The 27,205-nt window shown below is 38.1% G+C and overlaps 1 protein-coding gene across 2 annotated transcripts in view; it reads right to left on the bottom strand.

Moving 5' to 3' along the window:
• NALF1 (NALCN channel auxiliary factor 1) overlaps positions 1 to 27,205 on the bottom strand; it is a 562,186-nt gene that overhangs the window by 384,232 nt on the left and 150,749 nt on the right. The gene's annotated exons all lie outside the window — the stretch shown is intronic.

Consider the following 27,205-nt stretch of genomic DNA (forward strand, 5'->3'; position numbering starts at 1 on the left):
TACATTCTATTATCTCATAGGATAAACTCCAAAACTTGAGTGAATTTCCAAGCAGCATACTGTTCCTCATTCTTCCCCCCAAGATCCTTCAAGGAGCGATTCTAAACAGTGAGTCTGTTTTGAGATGGCATAACACGAAAAATGGAATCCACACCTCCAGAAGGTGATTTTTGTCCCCAATTGAAATATTTCTAATCCAACTGGTTTAGTCGTTGTTCCATGTACCAGTGATTTCAGGAAGACTTTAATTATGTAGAAAATATATATTATTTCCCTGGGGATATGGGAATTAGAGAGTGGTTTTCAAAAAACTTACAAAAGGAAATGAGTACCTTGTGAGGTTAAGCAGTGCACACCGGCTTGATTCCATCAAACTTATTTAGCAGGCCTTGTATTATTAAAATGAACAGATTTCTTGAGGTTTTTTCCTCCTTGGAATTATTATTAGAAAAGCCTATAATGGCCTTCACAATATAACAGAAAGTCATATTCCTTTCAGGGTTATTTACGAAGGGCGAGGGGGAGGCTCTTTTACTATGTACCAGCAAAGCTCAAGTGAGGGCGTCCCTTTTGTACCTATATTTTCTCTATACGAAAGCGGCCTGAATGTCAGCAACAGGAACACACTCCTCCCTAGAAGCAATTTCCTATAAAACTTACATTTTAAAGCCTACGCATAAAGGCTTACAGAAAAATGCCACTCAGAAAGCAACTTGCAACAAAGAATCAAGTGAAAAACCCACTATGGAGAAAGAACTCTAAGGGCTCCATGTTTTCTCTGCCCTTCTACTCTTATTGATTCTCAGTTTAGTTTAAAAACATTCCCCCTTCCAGAGAGAAAGTACAAATTTGCATGCATTCAATATGAAGACCTTCCTTATAGGTTTGCTTCACTGGCCTTAAGCTTGAGAACAGCTAGTACCTTGGCGCTGCTGAGGAACCCAGCTCATTAGACAGTAGGGACGCCATTCTACAGGCCTTTTTCTGCCTTGAAGCCTTGAAAGTAGAAACATTTGATCTCTCAGTAACATCTATACAAAATCTACAAAAGCTGTGAAGATGAACTTATTCACTCATAAATCTGAAAATGCACTAGCTATCACACCAATCAGACGTATTTCTTCAGTGGCACGGACGCTTTGCTCACCCACATGAGTGACTTTTATGTTTGCTTACTGGTTTGTTTTAAATAAACCATCATGAAGGCCTGCTACCCTCGCAACAGACACTTGACATCCTCCCGAGGCAAGGCGTTTCATTAAAAAAGACAGCCAGCCCCACGCTCTGGTCTTCTAGTGCTCTGAATCGACACACAGTCCTGCCTGCCACACTTCGCACTTTAACAGTCCGTTTTCAAGACAAAATCCAGATCCCATTCCATGTACTGAACATCACAGGATCCCAACCCCACTTTCTTTTCCCAGGATATCCTTTAGGTCATTCTTTTTTTCAGGCAGAATGTCAAGTGTTTGTATGGATCTCTGTTCACCAGCCTCAGTAGGAAACAGAGACCTCTGCAGGGTCGCTGGAGTTACACACACATCCATTCCAGGCAGCTCGCCACAATTCATCTCCCGTGTGACACAGAAAGGTCTGAGAAATGCTTTTCCATTTTTACTTTTCATAAAATGTTTCACACTATTAAAATGTGTATTGATTCAATGTGCTGACAACTATACAGAGAACAGAAAAGATAATTAGCCGAAATAAACTTGTTCAAGTATTTTGCATATCAAAAGGTAACAGGGTTTTTCAGTTGCTTGAGGTTAATTCTCAATGCTCTTTTAAAAGAGAAACTGTAAGAGTTTTAAATAATAGCTTGAACATTCTTTTAGACACATTTTTTTTTCCTTTTCCAGGGAAGAAGCCATTGTCTAAAACAATACTGCCAATCTCAAGTGTTAGTTTAAAGTATCTAACCAAACAAAATCCTGATTAGCTTTCATATGGAATGCCAAATGGGATATATATATATATTTTTTTAATTATTATTGATGCTTTTATTTCAAAATAATTTATTAAAAAAGGGGCAATTTTTAATAATCAGGGCACTGGGACTTCAAGTACTTCTTTAACAAACATTTAATGCTGGGTTAAGAAGTTATGTTCTGTGCCCTTTATCTGTGAATTCTTTTCCCTATATATACACCTGCTCCCCAATTAAATGTCATATCCTTAGGACATTTCTTTTTCTTTTCTCTGTTACTGTAAGTAGCAGTGTACTTGAAGTCTACCCTTCACTTCATTAAAAAATTGTACTTCCTACTTTCTTACCTATTTCTCATACATTGAGGATGGAGATGAATTCAATCCCTTAGGACCTTGCATTAAAGAAGGAAATTGTCTGGACATATAATTGAAGGCCTGGTCAACTTTATGAAAAGCTCATGTTTCTATCAATGGTCACAACTGACTTTTTAATTTGACTGTTGACTCTAGAATGCTGTTTTTGGAAACAATACTGATCGAGTTATAATCATTTATGTATCATTCTGCTCTCACCATTACAGATATATCTATTCAGGTCAACATAAACAATCAAAACCTTTGAAGTCTACTTTTACAATCATCTGTAAGGAATTTACAATATTGCTCTGCATGTCATGAAATCATACCACTGAAAACTGTGATTGAGATTTTGGGCAATTACATGATTCCAACTAAAATACTCTTTTGATTCATAGATCCACATCAAGTCTGATCTTTCTCTTGAGCTTTAGAGCCATTATTTTTTAAATGTCTAGTGGAAACTGACTCTTGGTTAATGGACTCATTTTGTCAAAATCAGTCCAAAACTCAGTGTTTGCCGTCATTTTCCCAGATGTGGCCTCCTCATCTTGAGCAACAATGACACCATTCATACTGTCACTCAGCTACAAACTGGGGGCCTTCTCAGCACTTTCACTGCATTCATTTTCAATTGATCACCAAATCCTGTGAATTCTACTTCAGATGTAGATTGATAGATGGATAGATAGATAATAGATAGGTGACAGGTAGACCCATCGATAAATAGACTTACTTCTGTGTGTGTGTGTGTGTATGTGTATTCATCCTCATTTTATTTTTTCTGTTTCAATGAAAATCACATCATCACTTTCTGGATTAGTCTAACAGCTTCCTAACTAGTATCTTGGCTTCAAAGATCTTCTCACTACATCCAGTAAGATATCTTTTCTAAAATACCTGTCATCTCTGTTATGTGTCTGTCTCTCATCTATCCATCCCTGTGATGAGTTTCCTTTGTCTAACAGGACAAATGCAGGCCCTTACATAAGAAGCACTTCACAGTTTGCTAAGCCTCCTGTCCTCTCTCACCTCTACCCGCTACCTCTGAATTTTCTGCTCACCTTGGCAGTTATTCTGGCTCACTTGTCACTTCTCTGCATTCCATGAATTCTCTGGCTTTAGGGCCCCTTCTTGACTTCATTATTATTCCTAAAATGCTTCAACATCCATGTATGTCCCCAAAATAGCATTAAAATACAGGCATTTCTTTGAGTACTCAAAAGTCATCATTGCACAAAACTCATGTACCACTGCCATTCACTAGAGCACCCACCCCACCCTGTTTTTATCATCCTTCAACCCTCTGTCCCTGCCATAGAGTAAGCGCTCACTATGCGTACGTTGAATGAATAGCTGGGACAGAAATGTACTTTTGGTTATAACTAGTAATAGCTGGTTTAGATTTTATTTTTCATATACAGGTATGACTGGCATAAAAAAGGTGAATGTTTTAAGACAGAAAGGAATTCTGAGATATGGTTTATAAAACATATATGGTTTGTTATGTTACGATGTATGTTTAATATTCTCATCTCTGGAGTAATTGACAGATCAATTGTTGAACAGAAAAGATGAGGATTCGTGCCATCCTGCAGGCGGCTGAGACCATTACCTAAGTAATTCAACATGAACTGCCCAGCTTTTTGAATCTATAGATCTGAATGCTTACATATAACACTGTTCTGGAAATACTATCTTATGTTGGCAACGAGCTTGTGTCTTTTCTTATGCTCTACTTTCAAATATTCTTTAATGAGCATGTAATTATAAAACCTGACAAAATACGGTGCCTGCTCTGTGCTGCCCTGTGTTAGGGGCTTATGTATGCTCCCCCTACTCCTCCTATATAGACATTGCTCCCATTATTTTACAAATGAGGACCAGATATCCAAGCATATTGTATTTGAATAATGGCAGAAACATTTTAAGGGGAAAAAAATACTGTCTTTTAACACAGAAGCAGAATAGTCATCTTAATTTTTATTTTTAGTTTGTTAAAATATGAGAAAATTACTTTTGAAAATTTGGCAAACAGAGGCAGCAGTGCCACTGAGGTCACGGACACGGTGAGCTCCTGCTGCAGGCGGTCGGCAGTGGTTCCTGTTCCGGCAGGCAGGCCGCGCGCAGGCAGCCGGCGGCAGGTGCCCACCTGAGAGCCACTGGGCGCACAGAGCCGCCTGACTTCAGTGCACAGAGACGCGCCAGGACCGTAAGAAGCAAACGATTTGTTTTCTTCATGAGAAGCCCCACACGTATCCTTGCTGACATCAAATTGAGGGATAGCTCATCTTGTCTGATACAGATTATAGTCAGAAATATTAGAAATATTTCATGAGTTCCTTTTTATTTTTCAAAGGCAACCCAGGAAAGCATCATTTCAGCCATGTAACATTCTTGCCTGTATCTTTCTCTCTCTCCTTCTTGTTTTTTTTTCCCCTCTTCAATTTCCTCTTCAAAGTTTGAGAGAAGATATTCCTACAGGCCTCAAAAATGACAAAAGCCCATGTGTTACTCCTCCACATTTCAAATTCTGGGTATACAGTTTAAAATTTACATGTTAATATATTAATAGCAATAAAAGGGCTGTCATTTGCATAGCATGCGTGGTTGGCAAAACATCTTTGCATGTGTTATTTAATTGAAACTATCTAGAGTACCACATTGTGCTGTTATAAGTGTCTGTGATAGGACATACATATTTTCAGTGCTCCACTGACAAACGCTGCATCTATCTTTGTATCTATGCATCTTTCTCTCTTTATCTGTATATTTAACACTCTCCATCTATCCATTCACACACACACACACATTTGATTGTTTATCTCCATGGGCCAGTCACGCCTGGTCGCTGGGGAAGGAAGTATAAATTTGGGTTGAGCAGAAAAGCCCGGCCTTGACTGGCATCTGAGGGTGACCCTCTTCTGTGTCTCCTTCACCCTCCCCCATCCTTTCCTCTCTCCCTTTCCTAGAAACCACCGTCCTAATAACACTTCCACCTTCTGCTCTTCCCCTGCACGGGCGTGCTCCAAGATCACTGATGCTCTCTCACTGTCTGTCTCTTTCTCATCCATCTTTGAATGATTTCTTCACCAGGTTTTCAACTGCCTGGCCAGGCTGATGTCACTTAGCCACTAACTCCCTCACCAAACTCAATAATAGAGGGTGAAAAAAATATCACACTTTTAGCTGCCCCACCCAGAAGTCTTATTGCAGCTGCTATTTAAGTAGGCTATAATGCAAATATATATGTCAATGACTTTAAGACAAAATGAGCATGAACAGTATATTCAAAATGAATGAGGGAATAAATGGAATGTGAGTTTTGCATGATGTGCTCTCTAGAGAAGGAAAGCCCAGAAAAATGGAAATAAAAGCAGAAACTTTTATACCAAGCCTCATGAAAACACATGACAGTGCAGGTGTATGGATTTCATTGACAGATTTTAATTAATGCAGCTCTTTTTAAAATTAGCACCTGCCTTCAGTGAGGACTGGCATGCAAAATACAGAATGTGTGTATTTTTAGAAAGGGGGGATAACTGATCTGGTAATTCTAAAATAACACCCCATTTTAAAATTATTTTTGGGGAAATAAGCTTTGTGTACAAGCAAAAGAATGGTTAAATAGCATATTCAGATGCACAGACATGTATTTGATATAAAGGTGGAGAACTTCAAAAGTTTATGACATCTCAAAAATAAGTTTTTAAGGCTTTCCATGTATATAAAATATATATAACATACAGATAAAAGACATTCTCCAAACAATAATGTAAAATGTAAAAGTTTGGGGTCAGGACACTTAAGAACTCACAAAAACTATGTGCACACTGAGCAAATCCTGCATCCCTTTACTCTTCAGTTATCATGCCTAGAATACGAGTAGCTGGGATATATCATTTCCGAGGTCATGTCAGGCTCTGTCCTGCCACCATAATGCACTATTTTATAGATCTTCCTTCTGAACTGATAATTCTATACAGCTGATGATGACACATTAGTCAATCAAAGATTTTACACCCATCCAATCCGTCTTCTCCCTCCCCTGATCTTTGTGATGCTTTACAGCCTCAACCTCATAAATGTCACATTACCACCTTATTAAACCTCTTTTCTCTTTTCTCTTTTCTTTTCTCCTTTGTAAGACAATGAATAGCAACATGAAAACAAATCCAGACAATTTTCTTTTAAGTTTACTACACAATTCCCAACATTTTATTTTTCATTTATATGTGTATGTGTGAGAGATAATGATATGTAGCTCACCGAATTGGTCAGTTGCTCTCAAATTGTTGTTCTAGACACTATAATGCTCAGGGAGTTATATAGGTTTCAACAATATTTTTAAAAAATCAAGATATATTAAGTAGCAGCCCTTTCATCCTTTATGAAATCATATAGAATTTTTGGACTGACCCTGAGCAGGGGACATGAATTAGCCCTTCCTGTCCATACAGGTATATTTCTGAATAACCTCTGGGAAGGAGGCAGGGCTGGTGGAGAGGCATGAAGGAACACAATGCTAATTTAATTCCCCTTCTCATATATATATTTATATGCACCTGGAAAAATGAAATTAATATATGTCAACAAATCAGAGAACAAATTTGTTTCTAAAACATATGGTGCTGCAACAGAAGTCCAGAAAGGAGAAAACTTGGAGGGCTTGGAGCAATGCAAAAGACTTATTTCTGGAGACGGGACACCAGCTGAATCATGGAAGACTGAGATAAGGAGAGGAGGGACAAGAACACAGGGGTGGGAAAACGCTATGACAAGGGAGCCAGAGGCAATTATTGTCTGTCTGTCTTATTTTCAGGGAGAGAAGAATGGTGGAGGGCAGGGGCAGAGGCAAAGTGAAGAGTGTCAATAGAACCAGAAAAGTCAACGATTCTCCTCAAGGCAGAAGAGGGAGACCACAGGGAGGCTGTGCAGCGTCCCAGAGACGCTGCGGTAGCTCCGTGGAGGCACAGGCCAGCAGTGGGCATGAGATAGGGTGAGAGGGGCACAGTTAATTCTAAAGAGGGCTGGCACCAGCCCTGCGAGGGGTATCAGATTATGGATTATACCAACAAGGAAAAGAGTAATGGGTGTATTTGTAAATTATCTTTTGTTTCCTAAAAACATAATTGTTACTGCACATGGGCACTAATGAAAATGTTGTGACCTAACATGAATAGCTGGATGTCCTAACAACTAGAGTTTCTTCTACAGACTGTGGGGTTGTTGACCTTCACGCACCTGCAAACTCCAGTTGCTTCCACATCTTGATGGTTAGCGCTCAGGGCTAATGAAAGTTTGTATCGTGTTCTCCGTCTCCAGTCCCCTGCCTACCAGCTGCTTGTTCTTGGGAAACCAGCCTTCCTAAATTTCAATCCCCCATCCATAAGAAGGGAATGGTAATAACAGTAATGTACTCTTAGGTTTGTGTGAAGAATATGTCCATTCACGGAAAACACCCGACCCCGTGAGCAGCACGTGACTGTTATTCGATGTTAGCGTAATTAATAGTAGCAGCCCAAAATCAGAACATTTTACTTACACAGTTAAATGATTGCCTTGAATTGGAAACAAAAGCCTTTCTCAAATGTACAAATATGATTTGGTTTCCCCCTTCCGGGGTACTATTATTAAACCTATAAACCCTAATCAGACTGAGAGATGTTTAAGAAGAAAAACCACTTAAATGGAATGTAAGCAAGAGCATTTTCTGGAGGTGTGGAAGGGAAAATAAGCAGGGAACGCCACCGATGCATTATTTGATGGTACAGTTTGAGTCTGTACCAAAGGCAGGACAAAACAGGTCCATCGGGTTCCGCCCACAAGGCTGAGGGGCAGCAACTCTCCCTGCACCGAACAGTTGAATCACTGAATCCATTAACCAGCATGACTCGATCCAAAAATCAAAGCTGCCAAACAAGAAATAAACTGGAATGAAATATGGATGAGTTTGCCCATGCATCCATCCACTGAAAGCCTTCAAACAAACACATAATTGTTTGGAATTGTCTGATGCCAATTCCACAGAACTTGCAAGATGAACCAAAACATTTCTTCGTTGCATGTTATTTAAAAGACTGATTTGTGGGTGCTCAAGAGCTCTACCTTGAAGACTATGCATGTAACTATTTATTTTCAGGAAACAATTCTAAAAGGATGAGCCCTTTTCCTTATTTCTAACTCTAAAACTCAGTGATTTTTTTTCCACCATGCATCATTTTATTTTGCTTTTTGATTGCCCTTTGAAGTAATGGTGATTTCCCCTTTTTAGAATTCTTCTTACCCAATTCTGTATGGTAGGGGGGAATGTTTTAAGGGATGAGATTATAGCAATCTTTAAGTTTGTCTTAATTTTATAATGAATTTAATTAGTAGCCTCTCTATGCCTTCTGTTCAGGATGCCAAGTGAGTCTCGATTTTTCTTAATCCTTCTCAGGAACCTGACCACTGACTTGATTTTGCTGTATTCACATGAGATTTCTCTCATTCTCACTCATTCAACAAATATTTATGGAGAGCTTGCTGTGTGCCCATCTCTGTTCAAAGCACTGGGGGGCAGCCCTGAGGGGGCCGGGGAGGCCCTTCCCTGGGATGCGAAAGGGCATGAAGAGAATGCCTGGGAATAACAATATGGAGTCATCACCCAGTGAGACATTTTCTGGGAGCAACACATGGTTTAAGGAGAAAAAAATGAAAACTGAAGGAGTAAAGGGAGCTGAGGGAGCTTCTATGGCACAGTCAGGGAAGCCCTCCCTCAAGGGGGCAGCCACCTGAAGATTCTGGAAAGGAGCTCTCCAGGCAGGGGGAATGGGCAAGGACGTCAGCGGAAGGGGACTAATGTGACAGAAGCCCTGCACAGGGCTGATGAGATGGCCGAAGAGTGGGCCACAGGGAAGAGGGCCACTGATGAGCCCACAGCCGCAAGGGCCAAGACCCCGGGCTGGGAGGATCGGGGCCAGTCCCGTGCCTGCCGTCTGGATTCTGCATACGCACATCCCATGCGAGGCCCTTTTCATTAACAGGAGCCCAGTCAACAGTTGCTGACTGATTATTGCTGGAACAGCTGATTGATTACGGGGCATTCCCAGCAGAAGCAAATTGTTCTCCTGGGAGAAATAATGAAAAAGATAGCTGTCCCCATGGAAGAGATAATTTACCTAATACAGCTATTTATTTTGCTAGAGGCCAAATGATTAGTTCTAAACCATCCTCCATGGCAGACAGACGGACTTGTAAGGCAGACTCCCACGCCGCCCCCCCTTGTCTGCTCTTCCACGGAACACAGCCTGACCACCTTACGCTGGAACGAGACCTTGAGAGATCTGACCCTCGCCTACTTTCTCAAGCAAACCTCTCAGCCTCGGCACCTTTTTTCCCAATGGTCCAGCCAAGTAAATCTTATACTTCTGCACAAGCACCAAGTCGTCTTTGCATTTGCTTTTAGTATTTACTCTCCCTGGGGTGTCCTTTCCCTATGCCTCCAACTCATGCTTGAAAAAATCTGCTGAGGTGACATTTCATGTGAGAAAGTTCCCTGACCATCAGCCTGGCCTGTCTCCGCACCCCATGTCCTCAGGCGGCCTGTGCATATTTCCCACCATTGTTTGTTCAGGAATACACTTTATCCTCACTAGACCACGGGCTTCCTCAGGACACAAGTGTTGAGCATATAAGTCTTTGTACCCCAAGTACCTAGGAACAAATCCTGATGTAGAATGGGTATTCAAAACATAAATAGTTAAAAGTAAATGGACTTCCTTGAATCACATCAAAGGTACCTACTCTTGGGGCCACGCCTCATACCCCAAGTGGGAATGTGCTCGCCCCTTTCCTCGGTGTACTCAGGTAGCCCTTTATTTTTACATCTGTAGCAGCCTGTAAGATTTTTTATGAGTGGGATTATATTCTACCTATGTTGGTATTCCCAATACCCGAGAAAGGCAGTTGATATTCATAAATGTTTGTTGAATATATAAAAACTTGAGAGGTATCATTCAACTTATTTTATATTATGGTTCCTTTGAACCAATCTTTATAATAAAAAATCTTCCAAGCAAGTACATGATAAGATAATGGAAAATCTTATATTCAGAAGGACTAGAATCATCTAATACTTTAAATATTTATGGTTTACTTTGCCTTCTTATTATGGCATTACTTTGGTAAGTGCAAAGGAAATCATTTAAAATTATAATTAGAAGATTTCTTCTGCCAAAGAAGAAGAAAACAAGTTTACAAGGTTGAAGGTTATAAACAGATTCTGTGTCTCAACCACTAAGTACCACACAGCATTAGTCAGAAGAACAAAATAAAAATTGTAACCTGCCCTAGATGACACAGCCTTCAGTAAGTTGACTAGACCATGTGTGTTCACACAGCAGTGCAAGTATTTTCAGGATTGAAAAAGCCAGGGTAGGGGATTTTAGAATGTAATTGAAAGGATTCTGATGTTTGGATTCTTTTTGGAAACATCCAATATTCCTGGATGTATCAGGTTATCTGGTTTGTTTCATTTTAATACAATAGTTTCATGATAAAATAGGAATGCACTCAAATTGTAGCCCACTTTCCTGGCAACATTCTCATAATATTTAATTAATTTCACATCAGTTTTACTTCATAAGCTACTAAAGCTCAAGATCCTACTTATGTCATTCAGTTTTGCAGTTTATTCTCTGCCCAGTGCCCCCAGCCAAAGGGGCAGGAGGGGCTGCATTCACCAGGCCCACCTGGGACCCAGGCACGGGTGTGGTCTGATGGGAAAAAGGGCTTACGTGTTCCAATTCCCATGAAGACGCCTTCCTCAAAAATATAGTCCCATTAAATATAAGTTACAAAACATGAAAACATGATTTATGTCATAAATAAACAAATGACTCATAATTATTTCCATGTGTGGGACAGCTAGAGACAATGTTAGAGATGAAAGTATTATAGACTTAAAATACTAGCATAACTAAAAAAGAAAGTGCCAGAAAGGAGGGTCAGGAAACCATCAGGGTGTGTTTTAACAAACTATTCCCATTCAAGAAGGGAATGTGATATAGGTATTCATGCTTAGGATTTCAAAGAACAGGAAGTTATAGAAAAGAATGCCAATAGAGGAGATAAGAAAAACACAGGATATTGAAACTCCCATGCCTGACACCACGAAACATTTGAATTTTAGAACTAAACCCCTCTGCCGCCTTCCTTGTTAGTCGTCAACCTTGCACCTTGTGGTAATTCCCTTCCTGTGCCACCTGCAGAGGGTTCCCGGGCATCAGAGCCGCAGGGACGCCTGGCCTGCCTGGCAGTTGGATTTCACATCAAGAAAGATGGAGAAGTTCATAGTCAGCAGACTGAAACTCCTCCTGCCACTGAATTTCAGATGAATTTTTAATGACAGGTTTTCACAGCTGCATAATACCTTCTGCTAATACACAAAACACCACTACATCCTCAGAGCTGCACGTCTGTTATTTCCAGTTTTCACAAAAGCTCATCAGGTTTGGTATTATTTCCCCATTTATATACACAGAAACTGAGGTTAAAACATTTTTCCAACACTAAATGGCCAATAAACACCAGAGACTGGATTTAAATCCACTGTATTAACTTCCAAGCCTGTGTCTCGTCCACTCAACCACCCCTCCCCGAGCTTACTGAAAGAATTCCTCTAGCTTACTTCAGCACCACAGACCAGGAAAAGTCGTATGGGAAGGTATTTAGAGCATCTTTATGCTTCTACTTAAGTTACAAATGATGGAATGTCCCAGTAGACTGGTTCATAGGTCTAAAATACTGTTTTGAACAGTATATTCATTGCTAGGCATTCATTTTTAGTCAACCCTTTTTTGAACTGAAATTTAACATAAAGGAAAGTAAACATATGTCTGGAACACATACTCTTTTTAACTCTTTTTCTGGTTTCTGAAAGAGTTTAACAGAATCAGTGTTATTTTATTTTTATATGATCAGAAAAATTCACTAGTGAAGGCATATCAGCTGGATATTTTCTGGGGAAGTTGGGCTGTTATTATAGGATAATTTTTTAACACATACAGGATTATGTTCTTTTCTTTTTGTTTTTTAATATGTATGTGTATGTGTCACTCTTAATAGGTTGCATTTTTCTAGAAATTTTCCATTTTACTGGACTTTTCCAATTTACTGCCATATTATTTTTGATAACTTCCAAGGAACTTTTAAATCTCTGTAGGATTTGTTATGATGCTCTTTTTTTTCTTCTTCCTATTAATAAGTTATGTTTTTTTCTTTTATTCTATATCTTGACCAGATTTGCCAAGCATCTGTTAATTTTACTAAGTTATTCAAAGATCCTTTTTTAGAGTTTTTCTCTATTTATAGTAACTCTTTATTTATATGCAATTTATTTATATGCAATTAAATTATATCCGCTCTTACATTCATTATCTTCCATAATGTGATGGGCTTTCTTTGACTGTGATAGCCTAATTTTCCTCTGACTTCTGAGACAGTTACTTAATTCAATTATTTTTTTTACCTTTCTTTGTTTAGTAATGTATCTATGGATATAAATGACCATCTAAGTACAGATTTGGCTGCCTTTGGCAAGTTTTGGTATCATCTTTTCATTATCATTCAGTTAAAAATGTTTGTAGCCTGAAAGAAATCCTCTGCAAGTAGTTGAGAATTGCTTTATTATATTTTTGTTGGGACAGGCTACGGTTAATATTCTTACATATTTCACATGAACTTGAAAAGAACAGGTTACACTTTACTTATCCGTGGTAATGTAAACTAAATCAAATTTGATGACATTCCTATATTTAGCTTTATTTAACCATGACACAGGTATATATAAATCTTTTAATAATCACAGCTCTTTTTAAGCCTTTGTCTGAAAAGTTCCTGATGTTCACTCATGAATTCATTAGTTTGAATCTGAATGGCCTCAGTGTTTAAAAAAAATTATATAGTGACTTTTTTTATGCTCCTAAGGACAATGATATGTATTTATAAAAATCCCTTTAAAGATTTGGCAACACCTATCAAAACTGTATTTAGGTGTTGACCAAGAAATTCCACTTGTAGGAATTTACTCTGGATATATATTCACTCTGTGGACAAAGACATATATATCTATATCTATCTATCTATCTATCTATCTATATATATATATATATACTGAAATGTTTACTAACTTTACTTAAAAGTTTGGAAATATCCTAGAGACCCATTAGTAGGGACCAGTTAAATAAATTACATTAAATATATTCAGTAAATCACCATAAAGATTGTTCATATTATCTCATATCAGATTACTAAGTCATATTGGTAAATAAAAACAGATAAAAGGCAAATAAATGAAGATTAGGATGTTCCCTGAAAAATACACAAGAAACATAAAAAGAAATTCCTGTCCTACCCACCCAAGAGGGAGAGTACATTTTTATTATGTACTACTTGAATTTTTAAAACTTTTTATCATATGAACATGTTAGCTTTTCACCAAAAACATTCTATTTCATTTAAAAGAATACATACAGTTCTAGTTCATTTCTTTCAGATTTCTGCATAGTGCTCAACAATATTAAAAAGACAACTTTATTAAACATTCCCTTACTGATGGACATACAGATTGCTTCTATAAAAGACACAATGGAAACCTAACACACACACACACACCCATGAAAGTCTCACTAGCATAAGTGAGATATTGTTTACAATAAACCACCTTTTATTAGAGCAGAAACATGGCCTTCAGGGTCAGAAGTCCCCACCAATGATAACTTATTTGTCCTGAGCAACTTACTGATAACTCTAAGTTCAATTTGTCAGAAATCAGGTTAGAAAAAATTTTTAAAAGGAACTACTTTAAATATAGCCTAGGGATATTTATATTATGGGTGTGTATAGTATATTATATAATGCAAACAATAGTGTTAATTCTCCAGATAAAGTCATTGAGTTTCATAACATCTTAAAAAATAGAGAAACATATTTTATTTTAAAACTGATGCACATAGGAATTAATTTTAAAAACTGAGCTTAGAAAACTTAAAAAATGATGGTAAATCATACTTGATGCTTATGGAATATAATAATTTGTTTTCTAAATTATGTATATTATACCAAGCTATTAATGATAAAAGTAACTAGAATTTTTTTTAATCACTACATTAATTTTTAGATTACTTTTAAGTTTACTGAAAAATTGAGTAGTGTATCCAAGGAGTCCCATATGCCTCCCCTTGCTCCAGTGTCAATATATTAACATATTGCATTCATATATTTGTTATAATTGATGAAATAATATGATACATAATGATTAAAGTCCATAGTTTGCATTAGGCTTCACTCCTGGTGTTGTACATTCTATGGATTTTTATAAAGGCATAATGTCATGTGCCCATCATCACAGTATCATACGGAATGATTTCACTACTCTAAACATCCCTTGAGCTCCACTTATTCATCCCTCCCCTACCAGCTCAAACCCTTGGCACCCACTATCTTTTTACTGTCTCCATAGTTTTGCCTTTTCCAGAATGTCACATAAGTGGCATCATACCGTATATAGCCTTTCAGACTGGCTTCTTTCACTTAGTAATATGCATTTAATGTTCTTCCTTGTCTTTTTGTGGCTTGATAGCTCATTTCTTTTGAATACCAAATAATATTCCATTATATGGATGTACCAAAATTTGTTTATCCCTTGACATAATGTAGGACATTCCAACTGCTTCCAAGTTTCAACAGTTATGAATAAGCCTGCTGTAAACAGTCATGTACAGGATTTTGTGTGGATATATTTTCAATGGGTACATTTGCTGGATCATATGGTAAGACAACGTTTACTTGTAAGAAACTGACAAACCATATTCCAAAGTCACTGTACCATTCTGCATTCCCACCAACAATGAATGAGAGTTTCTGTTTTCCCACATCCTTGTCAGCATTTGGTATTGTCAGTGTTTGGGATTTAGCCACAGGTGTATATCAGTGTCTCATGGTTAAATTTGCAATTCCCTAATGACATGTGATGTGGGCATTTTTTCAGATGCTTATTTGCCATCTGAATATCTTCTTTGCTTATGAATCTGTTTAGGTCTTTCTCCCATTTTTAATTGGGCTGTTTAATTAGAATTGCATTTTTTGTATATTTAAGATACAATTCCTTTATCAGATAATGTTTTTGAAAATATTTCTCCTATTCTAGGCTTTTTTTTTCTCTTAATATCACTATTTAAAAATGTTTAAAAAATTATATTACCAGCTATACTATGAATAAACTTTGTTCCTTTCCTTTTTATCCCACGATTTGGGAACTTTAAATTTGCATTGTTTCCATAGATATGCAGGTTCTCAAATAAGGACTTTGATATCTTGAATCTGAGGATTAAAACATCAAGATACATATGAATATAGAGAGCTGTACTTTGTTTACACCTAAGATATTCTTAAAGGTTACTCTGGTTTTTTAAACATTGTATAATCAAACTTACATAAATAGGTTTTTTAAATGTACTGACTGTAAAGTTATTTTTTTCCACAAGTTAGATTTTTGTTCAAAATTGTTAAATCAGATATTTCCTTTGTCAAGCATTTACATTTGAGACCTGGGTTATAGAATTAAGTATTTCATATAAATTACTTTTCCAACAGGCATATTTATTGAATACTGTATATGTTTACCTTTATCCAATCCATTTTTAGTGCAAAAAACTTCATGTAAGTAAGAAATTGATCAGCCACAGGGGGGAAAAACATTTTCTGGAGAATTATTTTTAAAAGAGTCATGCTACGTTAAAAAGCAGTTAAAAGGGAAGCTATAATATAACTGAGATAGTACAGGGGATTCAACTTTTTATAAAACAGACTCTTTTAGGAAACTGTATTTTGTGGTGTGATGGGTCCTAGAATCCGTGCTAAGCACAGTGGTACAGGCACAGGTCAGCTTCTAGCTCCAAAAAGACAGCCTGTCGTTTAAAAATATAATTCTATGTAGATTGTTGCTGATACTTGTGAGTTACTTTGCACAAATTATGGGACTTACAAAGTGAACTACAGATTAAAAATCATACGGTAACATACTCTCAATTTTAAAGAGATTAAATTTGCTCTGCTGATCTGAACATTCTTAATACAAGTATTTTACAGTTGCCTGGCAAGTCCAGAATTAGAGGATTTGTGCCACTCTGAGCATATCCTATGTAGTTATTAATAAAATACTCTTGATTTTCCTGATAAGATGATGCCGACACAGATGCCTCCCAAGTTAACAATAGCGTATGCAAAGGAAGGTCACCCTGATTTCGGGGAAGTCAGCAAAGCATCCCCATCTGCCAGGACCCCGGGTCGGGCTGCCCAGAGCAGCCGTTGGGAGGGAGGTAGGAGGCTGCTCCACCTAGTGGTGGCCATCCAGCCCCTCTAACAAAACCAGCCCATTCTGGGCAGATACTGCATTTGAATTACCACCTGCTTATGGGAATAATCATAAATCCATTATCTAATTTGATCCTAAAAACCGGCGAGAGAAGAGGAAAACGAGTTGCCGACTCTCTTTTGTATATGGAGAGAGAGTGAGGGACTGGGCCAGGGCCACAAGGCACAGCCTCTTGGGCCTCAGACCTTTGGTCCTGGGCTTCCTCCATTTTCCTTCATTTGTGCAAAGCAGTGGCATTAGGTCATGTCAGGGATCCTTTCATACATGTCACTATTCTCACTGTAAGATGCCAAAATGTCCAGTCCCCCAGCTCAGTTTAGCATTATCTCATTTGAATGACTATCCAAGATTTTCATCAGTATTCTGATGTCTCAGACTGCATTTGCTTCTGTGTATGGGGGTGATGGAAACCCTGAAACAAAGAAAGGCTGCATATGGAAGCAGTGAGAATGTCCTGTCCTGACAATAACAAAAGACTTAATGGACACGAGCACTAAACAGAGAGGTGAAAGCCAGCTCAGTGGAGCAGCGCGTTAACCACCCGTGAACTGGAGTAGATGCTTCAGCTTGCTTCTCATTCCCTGTGCAGGAACAGAAGCCCCCACCCTCACCTCCCAGCACTTCCCACTGTCTCTGAACACAGCTGAAGCTTCAGCTTATCACGAGGCTCCTCAAGAACTGTTCCACAGGCTGTTTTCAGTGATGCACACTTGAAGGTGACTCCATCTCAAGCACTAAGATGCAGTCTAAGTAAAGTAAGATTCAGGGTCGAGATGAAGGGTAGAAAGAAGGAATGGTGCATCTTTCCATCCTGACATTCAGGTGTTCAACCAGAGCTATGAAGAGTGCCCGGTGTTTATATATTGAAGATAATTTTAAACTTGGAAGCTTTTCATTTCAATGAATGAGAGATCTCAAATGAGGAGATATGTGATTTTTAAAAATCTTTATAGATATAGGTATGTTCACCTGTATAGTTTTATTATGCTTTTCTGAAAAAAATAAACTTTGGGCTATGATGCAGAATATTGTATTACTTTTTATTTATTTCATCTTTAGTCTGGGGAATCTACTAGTCAAAATAAGCTCTTGCTTGGGTTCAAAGTATCTTTCAATCTAATGCCACAAAGCAGATGAGAGCAAAAAATATAAAAATAAATACAAAATAAGATACCAAATAGGAAAATAATGGCCATATTTGTTCATATTATTAAATTGATTAATGCATTTGGGATTTTTTAAGTCACTATTAGAAAGCATAAAGGTGGCCAGGAAACATAACGTTTACCAATAACTTATTTTCATTTTTATCGTTTTTTTTTTAAGGGTTGGAACTTTGAGGCCATATCCCTTGGAACATCCCAGGAGTATTGTTCCATTTCCATTTTTCTGCCTGCCTGTATCCTGATAAATTTATCATCCTTGCATTGTCAAACAAAGACTTCATCTTTGGAATCGCTGTATGGATTGTTCCCTTCTCACAGTATGGAGGGACCAGTGGCGAGAAGCGCAGTACCATTGGAAGGCTCAGGCGGCTGCTTTCGAAATCTGTCCACAGCTTGTTCTGTGTCTACTGGGCCCCCTTTCTCCCTTCATGACATCTGCCAACCACGTTTCAACAGAGACAAATGAGGGTTCGAGGAACCTTTCCTATTGAAGGGTTTCAGACTGGTAATAACTATGATATCCTCCCTACTTGTCAGGAAATGTAATTCCAGTACAGAAGCATTTTTTGCTGAAAAAATGGTAACACATTCTTGGTTTGCTTCTAGCAGCATTCCTAGCTCTGAGAGCTAAGCTCGCCTCTACTATGGGGCTGCCACAAGGTTATTCAATAGAATCACTGTCCTGTATTTCTTATTGTTGCTATAAAAACTAAAAACATAAGCAATTGGAGTGGATAAAGAATTCTTAAGTCACTCTTTGGCTCTATGTTCCCATCTGAGTTAGGTATCCTTGCTATTAAATAAAGAGAAAAAAAATTCAACAAGACTATCTCATAGTGGGAAAAGGAGCATTAAAATATAGCAGTCAGGCTTGGTAAACCTCTACATATTCTAGAAAACCCAATGAAAATTATACATTAAGAAACACCTTAAGTCTTGACAGGAAATCTCCAAAACTCAGTTTCTTCTGCTGGTGGAAACCCTGCTACCTAACTTTTTTCTTCACACTTAGATTCTTGTCCTGTGATGTTTCTATATCGTTAATGATGATTTAGTATAATTTCCAGAAGCAAATACACTAGATGAAATTCAATTTTCTTTAGAAACAAAGGTCTTTCCTTAAAAAAGAATGGCATCAGGAAATTTCATTTATCCTTAATAATAATAAAAGGTATTCTGTTATTTGGGAGAAAATTGATATAAAACAATTTAGAGCTACTTGAGTGGTAAACATAGCCTCCACTAGCCTCAACTTCATTATCAACATCTAATCATCTCATAGCTTCAGCAAATCTGATAATTTTCACTAACCAACCAATCACATGAATTGCAAGTTAGAAAAATCAGAATAATTTACCATTTTTTAAAATGTTCCGTTTTGTCATTTATTTTCCCCTGGAGCTAATGTAAGGCATTACAAAATGTGTCTATGCTTCTGACTTTGCTGGATAAGAAAAATAAAGCAAAAAATCAGTACTTCTTTGAATTCAACACTGGCACCATATAATATTCACAACCTTTGTTTCTCTAATTTTCCGTTTCTGTTTCTCTGAAAATCAGACTGCTGGGTGAAATAAGCATTTTTTTAATGTGCCAAAAATCTTTGCATGTATTTCAAAGCGCTCCTGCCGTAGGCTAGGTATTCATTTCTTCTGCGGTTACTGTGCATACGTGCCTGTTACGTGGTAGGGATCAGAGTAGCAGGAGAAAGGTACAAACGCAATATTCATCTCTGTCAATACCTCAACACAAAGATGTAATGGTCAAATTACTGAAAGGCAATCTCTGTCCTCAAACACTATCAAAAGATATACTGTGAAAAGAACAAGACAGATGGAATAAAATGGAAATAAGGACAAAGAAGATGGCGAAAACCAAGTCAACTTTTAGTATGATTAAAATGTCATTGCTTGGGGCTAATTCTGTTAATGTTAAAAAAAAAATACAGTGTTGACTGTGATCCAAACATAATTAGCAGAAATTATAGCATGAAATTAAATATGTATACATACTCAATAAAGACAAGGAAAAGGGGCCCTAAAGCCTTAAATGCAATACATTCTGATTTCACTTATTTGATCAAATTCTTCCAGCAGAATGCCTTCATGCCAATCATTAATTATTTTGAAACATACTAATTTGAAAAATCTAGGTAATTCTGCACAGATAACTTAAATAAATGAGGTTTGCTGAGATATACTGTGCAATTTGAACATCTACTCTGTGGACCGGTGTTGTTCCAAAATAGCATTTCATTTGCACAGTATCTCTTAGATTACACAAGTTAAATTTATTTAAATTGCAAAATTGTTGCATATATATATATATATATATATATATATATATATATATATATATATATAGCAACCCTATAGCTTTCTATTTTCATTTCTACTTTTACCACAAACATGAGAAGGATGTTAATGGTAATGTAACATTTGGAGACACGAAGATGTTGGAGTCAGTAAATACATTTTAACAGGAATAAGTATAGCCACATATAAATAATAATATTGATGATTATTTTATGATGACAGTTTGTTCTATATAATATATACATAGATTATATATATTGAGTGGTAAACATAGCCTCCTGTGCTAAAAGAAAATATTAAAATGTAAATAGTTACTGGCAAATATACTTCAGCTAACTGAAATCAGCTAACTGAAATCAAGCCCCCCCAGTCGCTTCCTTTTTCAGGTTTTCTAGTGCACCTATTGCTTGCATTATGCAACTTAAAATTTTCTATTTGCTATCAAATTAAGGATAGGGATGCACACACATAAACCCTCAGCCTAGAGAAGAAGGAGACACTCAACAATGTTATGGTTTCTTCTACCTTAACACATATTTGTTATGTAACTGCTGATTTAATGGCTTACTTTGCCTGTAGAGTAACCATTTGTGAGGAGAAGATTGTATCTATTCACTGTTGCACCACTGACTCCTAGAACATCCCTGCACCCAGTCAAGCCTCAATCAATATTTGTTGAATGATGGCATAAAATAAATCACATATATGGTGAAAAGGACAAATTAGGGATTTTGCATTACAGATAATGAGTTTTTGATTGGCTAAAAAATTCATCCTGGGTTTAAGGTGTAAATGGCCTTGGTGAGATTAAAAGAGATACTATCACTGAAAATGGCCATTTCTAAGCATTTGTAAGCACATGGCATTTCAAGAAAAATAATCTCATTGTATTTTACCACATTTGAATTAAATGTGTAAATTTTGTATATTGAGTTGGGCATTTTAGTGTTAGCCCAATAACTAATATACCCTCTTTGTCCATATATTTTTTAGCAGGGAGAGAAGCTAATTGGGAATTACCAGTTGGGAAGCCAATTCACTGACAGCTACTGATGGTTGAAAGAGAAAATAAACTGAATTAGGTGATGGGAGGAATCATCTACTAATTACCTATTTTTACATTGATCCATTGATTTATTTTAGTCCCTAGTCATCTAACACTGATAAATATAGTCAAGCCACTGTTGTTCTTAGCATAAGCCAATTTTCTCTTTTATTTATCATAAATTAAGCCATAGAAATGTTGGAATCTGTCAACTAAGTCATAAGCTCCATGTTTGGCTTCCTGTGCCGTTTGAGCTTCTCATCAGGAAGGCCGGCCCCCACGCAGAGTATGTTCTCCCTACTTCCACCCGTGGTCTGCACGGCGACTGGTGGGGGGACCTCCACTGTCCTGTCCTGGACTTCACCCTGGGCACTGCAGCGACCCCCGAGGCTTCCAAGGGCAAACTGACTGGCCTCGTATCACCCACCCCTCACACACATGCACACTGAAGGAGGGAAATTGTAAATAAAAATTTTAAATCCAAACAAGTGAAAATACGAGTGTCTGTTTTAATGTAAAAACTTCTCCTTGCTGCTGTATTTGAAGGTGAGAAAGACCTAGAAGTGGGAGCACCTCTCCCGTCTGGTTTGGGGTGCTGTGGGGGGTCTGTAGATGGCAGCTGCCTACTTTAGTCACCTGCCTGTTGCAGGTGGGGACGGCAGTCTCAGGACAGGATGGCAAGGAAAGTAAGGGGCTTCCGCCTACTGGGGGTTCCATAGGCCCCTCTTGATGGGCACCCTGTGCCTTGACCCAGGCCCTGAGCATATGCATTTTAAAGTGTGCAAAGGAACGAAAATCATGGGCTGACAGCTACCAGGGATTACCCAGCAAGCAATTAGTAAGTCCTTCGGACAAGGAGGAGATACTTTGGGGTCTCAAATAAAGAAAAATCTCTGTGCAACAAGGTGAGGAAGGAAGAACACAGCCACAAGGTCATGCAGCGCTCATGTGCAGCTCGGAGAACAGCACTGTTATCCTTCCTGAGCACAGAAGAAAAATGAAACTAAACATAAGACATTACTCTGAAAACTCAATAACAGCTCCGTCTGTCTCTCTGTCTCTGTCTCTCCTGGTTTGGTCGAAGCACGCAGAGCAAGCATGGTACTTAGAGGGTACGCAGCGCTTTTCTTAGCACGCACTCAATTCCAGCCACAGGGCATGTGTATTTCTCTGTGTTTGGCAGACCCGTATGAGGCAGGCGATGCTAGCTGGCCGAGTGTTATTAAATGGCTGTGTCTACATACACAAGTGAAAAAGTGAACAGCCTCTTGGAGTTTGCATGTACATGACATATCAGATTTAGTGAAATATTCTTAAGCTGTACATGTTACAAACACAACTAATATTTATCATATCATTTCATGAATTTTTCTCTCCCCAAAACAGCAGCTATTCAGGTGGTTCCTGTGTGGACCGTTCTCTGTGTCTCATGTTGACAAAGCAGAGAGAAACCCAACAATTTCAATCACCTGTTAGAATATGTTTTTCCCCACCAACTTCTCAGTTTCCTTTTAGAAATGGGATGGTTGACTTACAGCAATAGATAAAATGAGGCTTCTATTTAGGTGAATTGTGAGCTCTTCGAAAGGCACGTTTTGCTCCTGACGGTGTCTAGAGCAGCCTCTAGCACAGTGCCTAGCGCACGGCCCTAATCAGACAGCTACTTAGCAACTGAAAGATTGTGTACGAATTAAATAGGTGAAAAATTTAACTTAGAAAGGGGTGCCAAAGCAATTTTAAAGACAGAAGGAGCAAAAATAATTATTGGTGGAGTAATAGCAGGTAATTGAAAATCAAGTGACATTTTGTTTTGACTTCTACACCAATTTCCAAAGATTAAAAAGAAGAAAAGAAAACTAAGAGAGAGTAAGAGAAGAAGAAAGCAAATGGAAGAGGGGCCATGCTGCATGGGACTATCACAACGATTCAGTGTCTTTGAAAATGTCACAACATGCTCATTTTTATCTTTAACCTCCATCCTATCCTTTTATTGTCTAATACTGCAATTGAACTTAGACTAACACAAAATAAACAATTGCCAGCAAACTCAGGCCATTACTTTCTCTTAATCAAAAATAAGCACTTTGAAAAAAAATAAATAAATAAGTACTTTGATTCTTAGTTGATTAATTATATACATGAATTGATGCCCTGTATTAATTTTTTTGTGTGTTTAACAATTATTAGGAAAAATGTCTTCTCTAAATGTACATCTTCAGTTTCAAAGTTTGCCCTGGGCTCCAGACAAATTCATCCAATTCTTTTATTCAAATATACACTGTGAAATTCTAGAAGAACTACAAATATTCGCCAAAATGAAACCAATCACTCCTTTAGCCTACCTGGTATTACCACCACCACCACATAGCAGCTCATTAGAAGGTACTTTTGAATTTTTTTTTCTCCGACTTTGTGTGACTGTGTCGTGTGTGTGTGTGTGTGTGTGTGTGTGTGTGTGTGTGTGTGTGTGTGTGTGTGTAAACGGCTGTGTGTATCTGGGAGGCAAAGGGATTGATCAATGATCCCAGTGAGAAGAGGACGTACCCTGGGTGTCGTGGAAAGGAGGCTACACGATATTGGCTGTGGTTTAACTGCTGATGGCCTGCGGTTTTCATGAGTCTTTGGGGCTGTGTCTTCCCTCCAAAGCTGTCCAGTGACAATGACAGAATACCCTGAGGTGTGTGTTAAATAGGAACCTATGCCCACCCCGATTCTGCCCAGGGTGGCTCTCCATTTGCTTTTCTAAAGGATATGCTTAAACTTCACCCTATGCCAATACCTGAAACATTGCCACCCCACAATACTTCGTGTAGATTTCCTACCTATTGTGCCACTTCTTGGCTAGCCATGCCACCTGGCACTTCAGTCCTAGACAAATGTCACATGTTAGAATTCTGTTCCTTCACTTAAAGGTTGGTGATGGGAAACTGTTTTTGTTGGACCAGAAGGGGCTGTATAGAGCCCTCCTTTGGGACACAGCCTTTGAACGGGTAGATGCCGTTGCTTTTCCTGAGCACTGTCTCCCAGAGTCCACTGCTGCCACACGATGCCAGTCGGCCCTCTGACAGCGGCTCCATTACAGGTTACTTTGAAAACCTCTCTCTTTGTTTTGCAGTTTCATTACGTTGTCACCCTGTGTGAGTATCTTTTTATTTATCTTTGTTGGGATGTGGGGAATCCCCCAAAATAAGGATGGGTGGGTTTTACTGAATCTGCAAACTTCTCATCCATCTTTGAATTTTGCCTCCTGCCATGTGCCTCTGCTCTCCCTGGCAACAGCATTAGCTTATGCAAGGGCCCTACCTCTCTACCATCCATAGCTCTTGGTCTCTTCTTCACATTCCTCATCTCTGTGCCTGCTTTTTAATCTGCATGGCCCTCTACCACCTTCCCTAATAGTATCTAGAGTTTTCAGGTCATTTCATATCATTTATCAAAGCTCTGTCCCTCAAACTGTATTTCATGCTAAACACTGAATTTATATCTTAATCTGTAAACAAAATGAATTGCGCCTTTTCCTCAATCACTATGACTTTTGAGAAACCTAGTGCCATTATCAGACCTTGCTTCTGGTCATCACTTGAAATTGTTCTATTTCTGAAACATCAAACTCCAGATTCTTACCTGCCTGCAGCCTTGTATTGTCCCAGCTCAGATTCCCTTATCTTGACTATGCTGGTCCTTCAGCCACATGGAGCTTCCCCATCCCTGCCCCTGTTCATCTCTTCTTACCAATATTATTAAAACAATCCCCCTGCCATGAATCATTCCTCAGTTCTGGTCCCTCCCACTCACTACCACTAGAATGACATTTCTGTAACAAAAATGTGACTGTCATTCTCTATTCAAATTGCTTTTTCAATAGGTCCCCAGTTAGTTCACAAAAGGCAAAAAGCGGCCCTTAGGAATCTAAACCTGGGCTCCATCTCCAGCTCATCTTGTCCGCATGCTGCATAATGCTGCAAGTCTGTGCAAACCAAACTATTTGTAGTTACACACATACGCCATCATGTTTCCATTTCTCTGTGCCAGAGCTGACCACACACATGCACACGGATGTGTGCCCACATGTGTGCACATATTACACATGCTTCCTCCTAACAAACTCTTGTCATGTAAGAATGCACCAAAGTGTCTCTTCCCCCTGGGAAGCCAACGACACTGATGGTGTGGTCAAGAGCTATTTCGTTGTGCTACAGGCCATCCCACTTAGATTACTGGCCTATAATTTGCACATAGTCATTGTATTTATCTTTTTCCCCACCAGAGGGCTGTTGCCTACTCAGTAGATTGTGTCTTTGGCATCCAGTGGAGTATCTTACATGTTGCCGGCATTAAAAAAAAAAAAAAGCCATAGGGATGGCCACTTAAAAAGAACATCCCTCTTCCCCATCAAACTGTCAACATTTTACTTATCCCTAGAGACCTCTCTCCCTCCTCTCCGCTGCAGCACTTGGCTGGCGTTTTCACTGGAGATTTACAGACCTAGCTCTATTCTGTCAGGAGTGGAATGGAGCATCCCTCAAACAAAACTAGTTTAGTACCTGAGCTTCAAAATTCTAGGAACTTTCCCAAAAAAAGGTTACATTCATCATCAGAAGACATTTCTTAAGCATCTCTGTGTGGATTTGATTTCCCAGATTTCTCATCTGCCTCCAGTCCCACGGAAACCCTCCTCCCTCCAAATCCTACTAGCAAGTAGTAAAATCCTCTTCACTATCAACGATGGGCACCAGAAAGAATATTCAATCATGCCATCAGATATTGTCAATGTAATCTGTAAAGTATATACTTTTTATTAACTTAGGAAAGCAGATTTATAGCTTCCTTTCACTTCTGCACCTGCTGCTCATGACATGTTCAAGAAAGAAGGCTGACCCTTAGGCTGCCCGACCACCAAGCTACAGTCACGTCTTTTGCAAGTGGCCACCTGAGCCAGGACCACAGATAACCAAATATGAAATGCATGATGGAGAGGCTTCCTAACAAGTAAAAGCACTAGGCCTATAATACCTTAAGCAAGAAATGCCACATAACCCAAGGATTAATTCAATTAGCATTACATAAATGTTCTATGAAAACTGAATTACCTCCCATCTCACAGTTTGAGATAACATCCTGTCATCCATCATCACCGGGAAAACCATGGGTTCCCCACCCAAGTCACGCTGAGGCCATTATGCCTGCTAATAAGAAATGTCAAGGAATAAATATATTCTACAACACTAATTTTGTACATATTTTAAGCCTGTTACTTAAACCCATTACAGCCTTATCCAGAAGAAAACAAAAAATATGATGAAAAAAAGGCAAACAAGAAACTGACATAGATTTCTTACATTTTCTCAATTCTTCAACCCTATCTATAATTTCATGATTCTGTGGATTATTTCTATGGCTTTAATATTTTGGGGAAAAAAAGTATTTCATTTAAAAAAATGTGTCTCATTTTCTACAAATGTGTTTCATGCAGTTCTCAAGCATGTCCATTAAAAATAATTTGAAAATAGAATTAATGTCCCATAATTCACCTTTTCATTATGTTCTATGATTTTAAAGATTCTAAAAATCTAAATTAGCAAATTAATAAGACATTATGTAAGATTTGATTTTTAAGAAATAAAAGGGAATCTACATTCAAAAACATATTCTAGTTAAATGATAATGAATACTATTATTGGTTGTAAAAAGATACTCTTATTTTTCAGAGACTCAGTGAGCATGTATAAAATTGAAAGCAAATTTAGCCCAGCTAAAATAAGACTATGGTTTTACAGGATAAATAGCTTTTAAAGATTTTGGAAATGTAAATGAACTTAAATTAGTCATTTCAAATTAATTTAGAATTCTAATTTAATTTTAAAAGTTTTTGATAGTTGTACATTATTCACTTTAATATGTGTAGTATGTAAGCTTAGATGAATTAATCTAAATAAACAAAATATATATCCCCCTCCCAAATATTGTGATGCTAAAT

The sequence above is a fragment of the Manis pentadactyla genome, chromosome 17, assembly GCF_030020395.1.
Source record: "Manis pentadactyla isolate mManPen7 chromosome 17, mManPen7.hap1, whole genome shotgun sequence".
NCBI classification, from domain to species: domain Eukaryota; kingdom Metazoa; phylum Chordata; class Mammalia; order Pholidota; family Manidae; genus Manis; species Manis pentadactyla.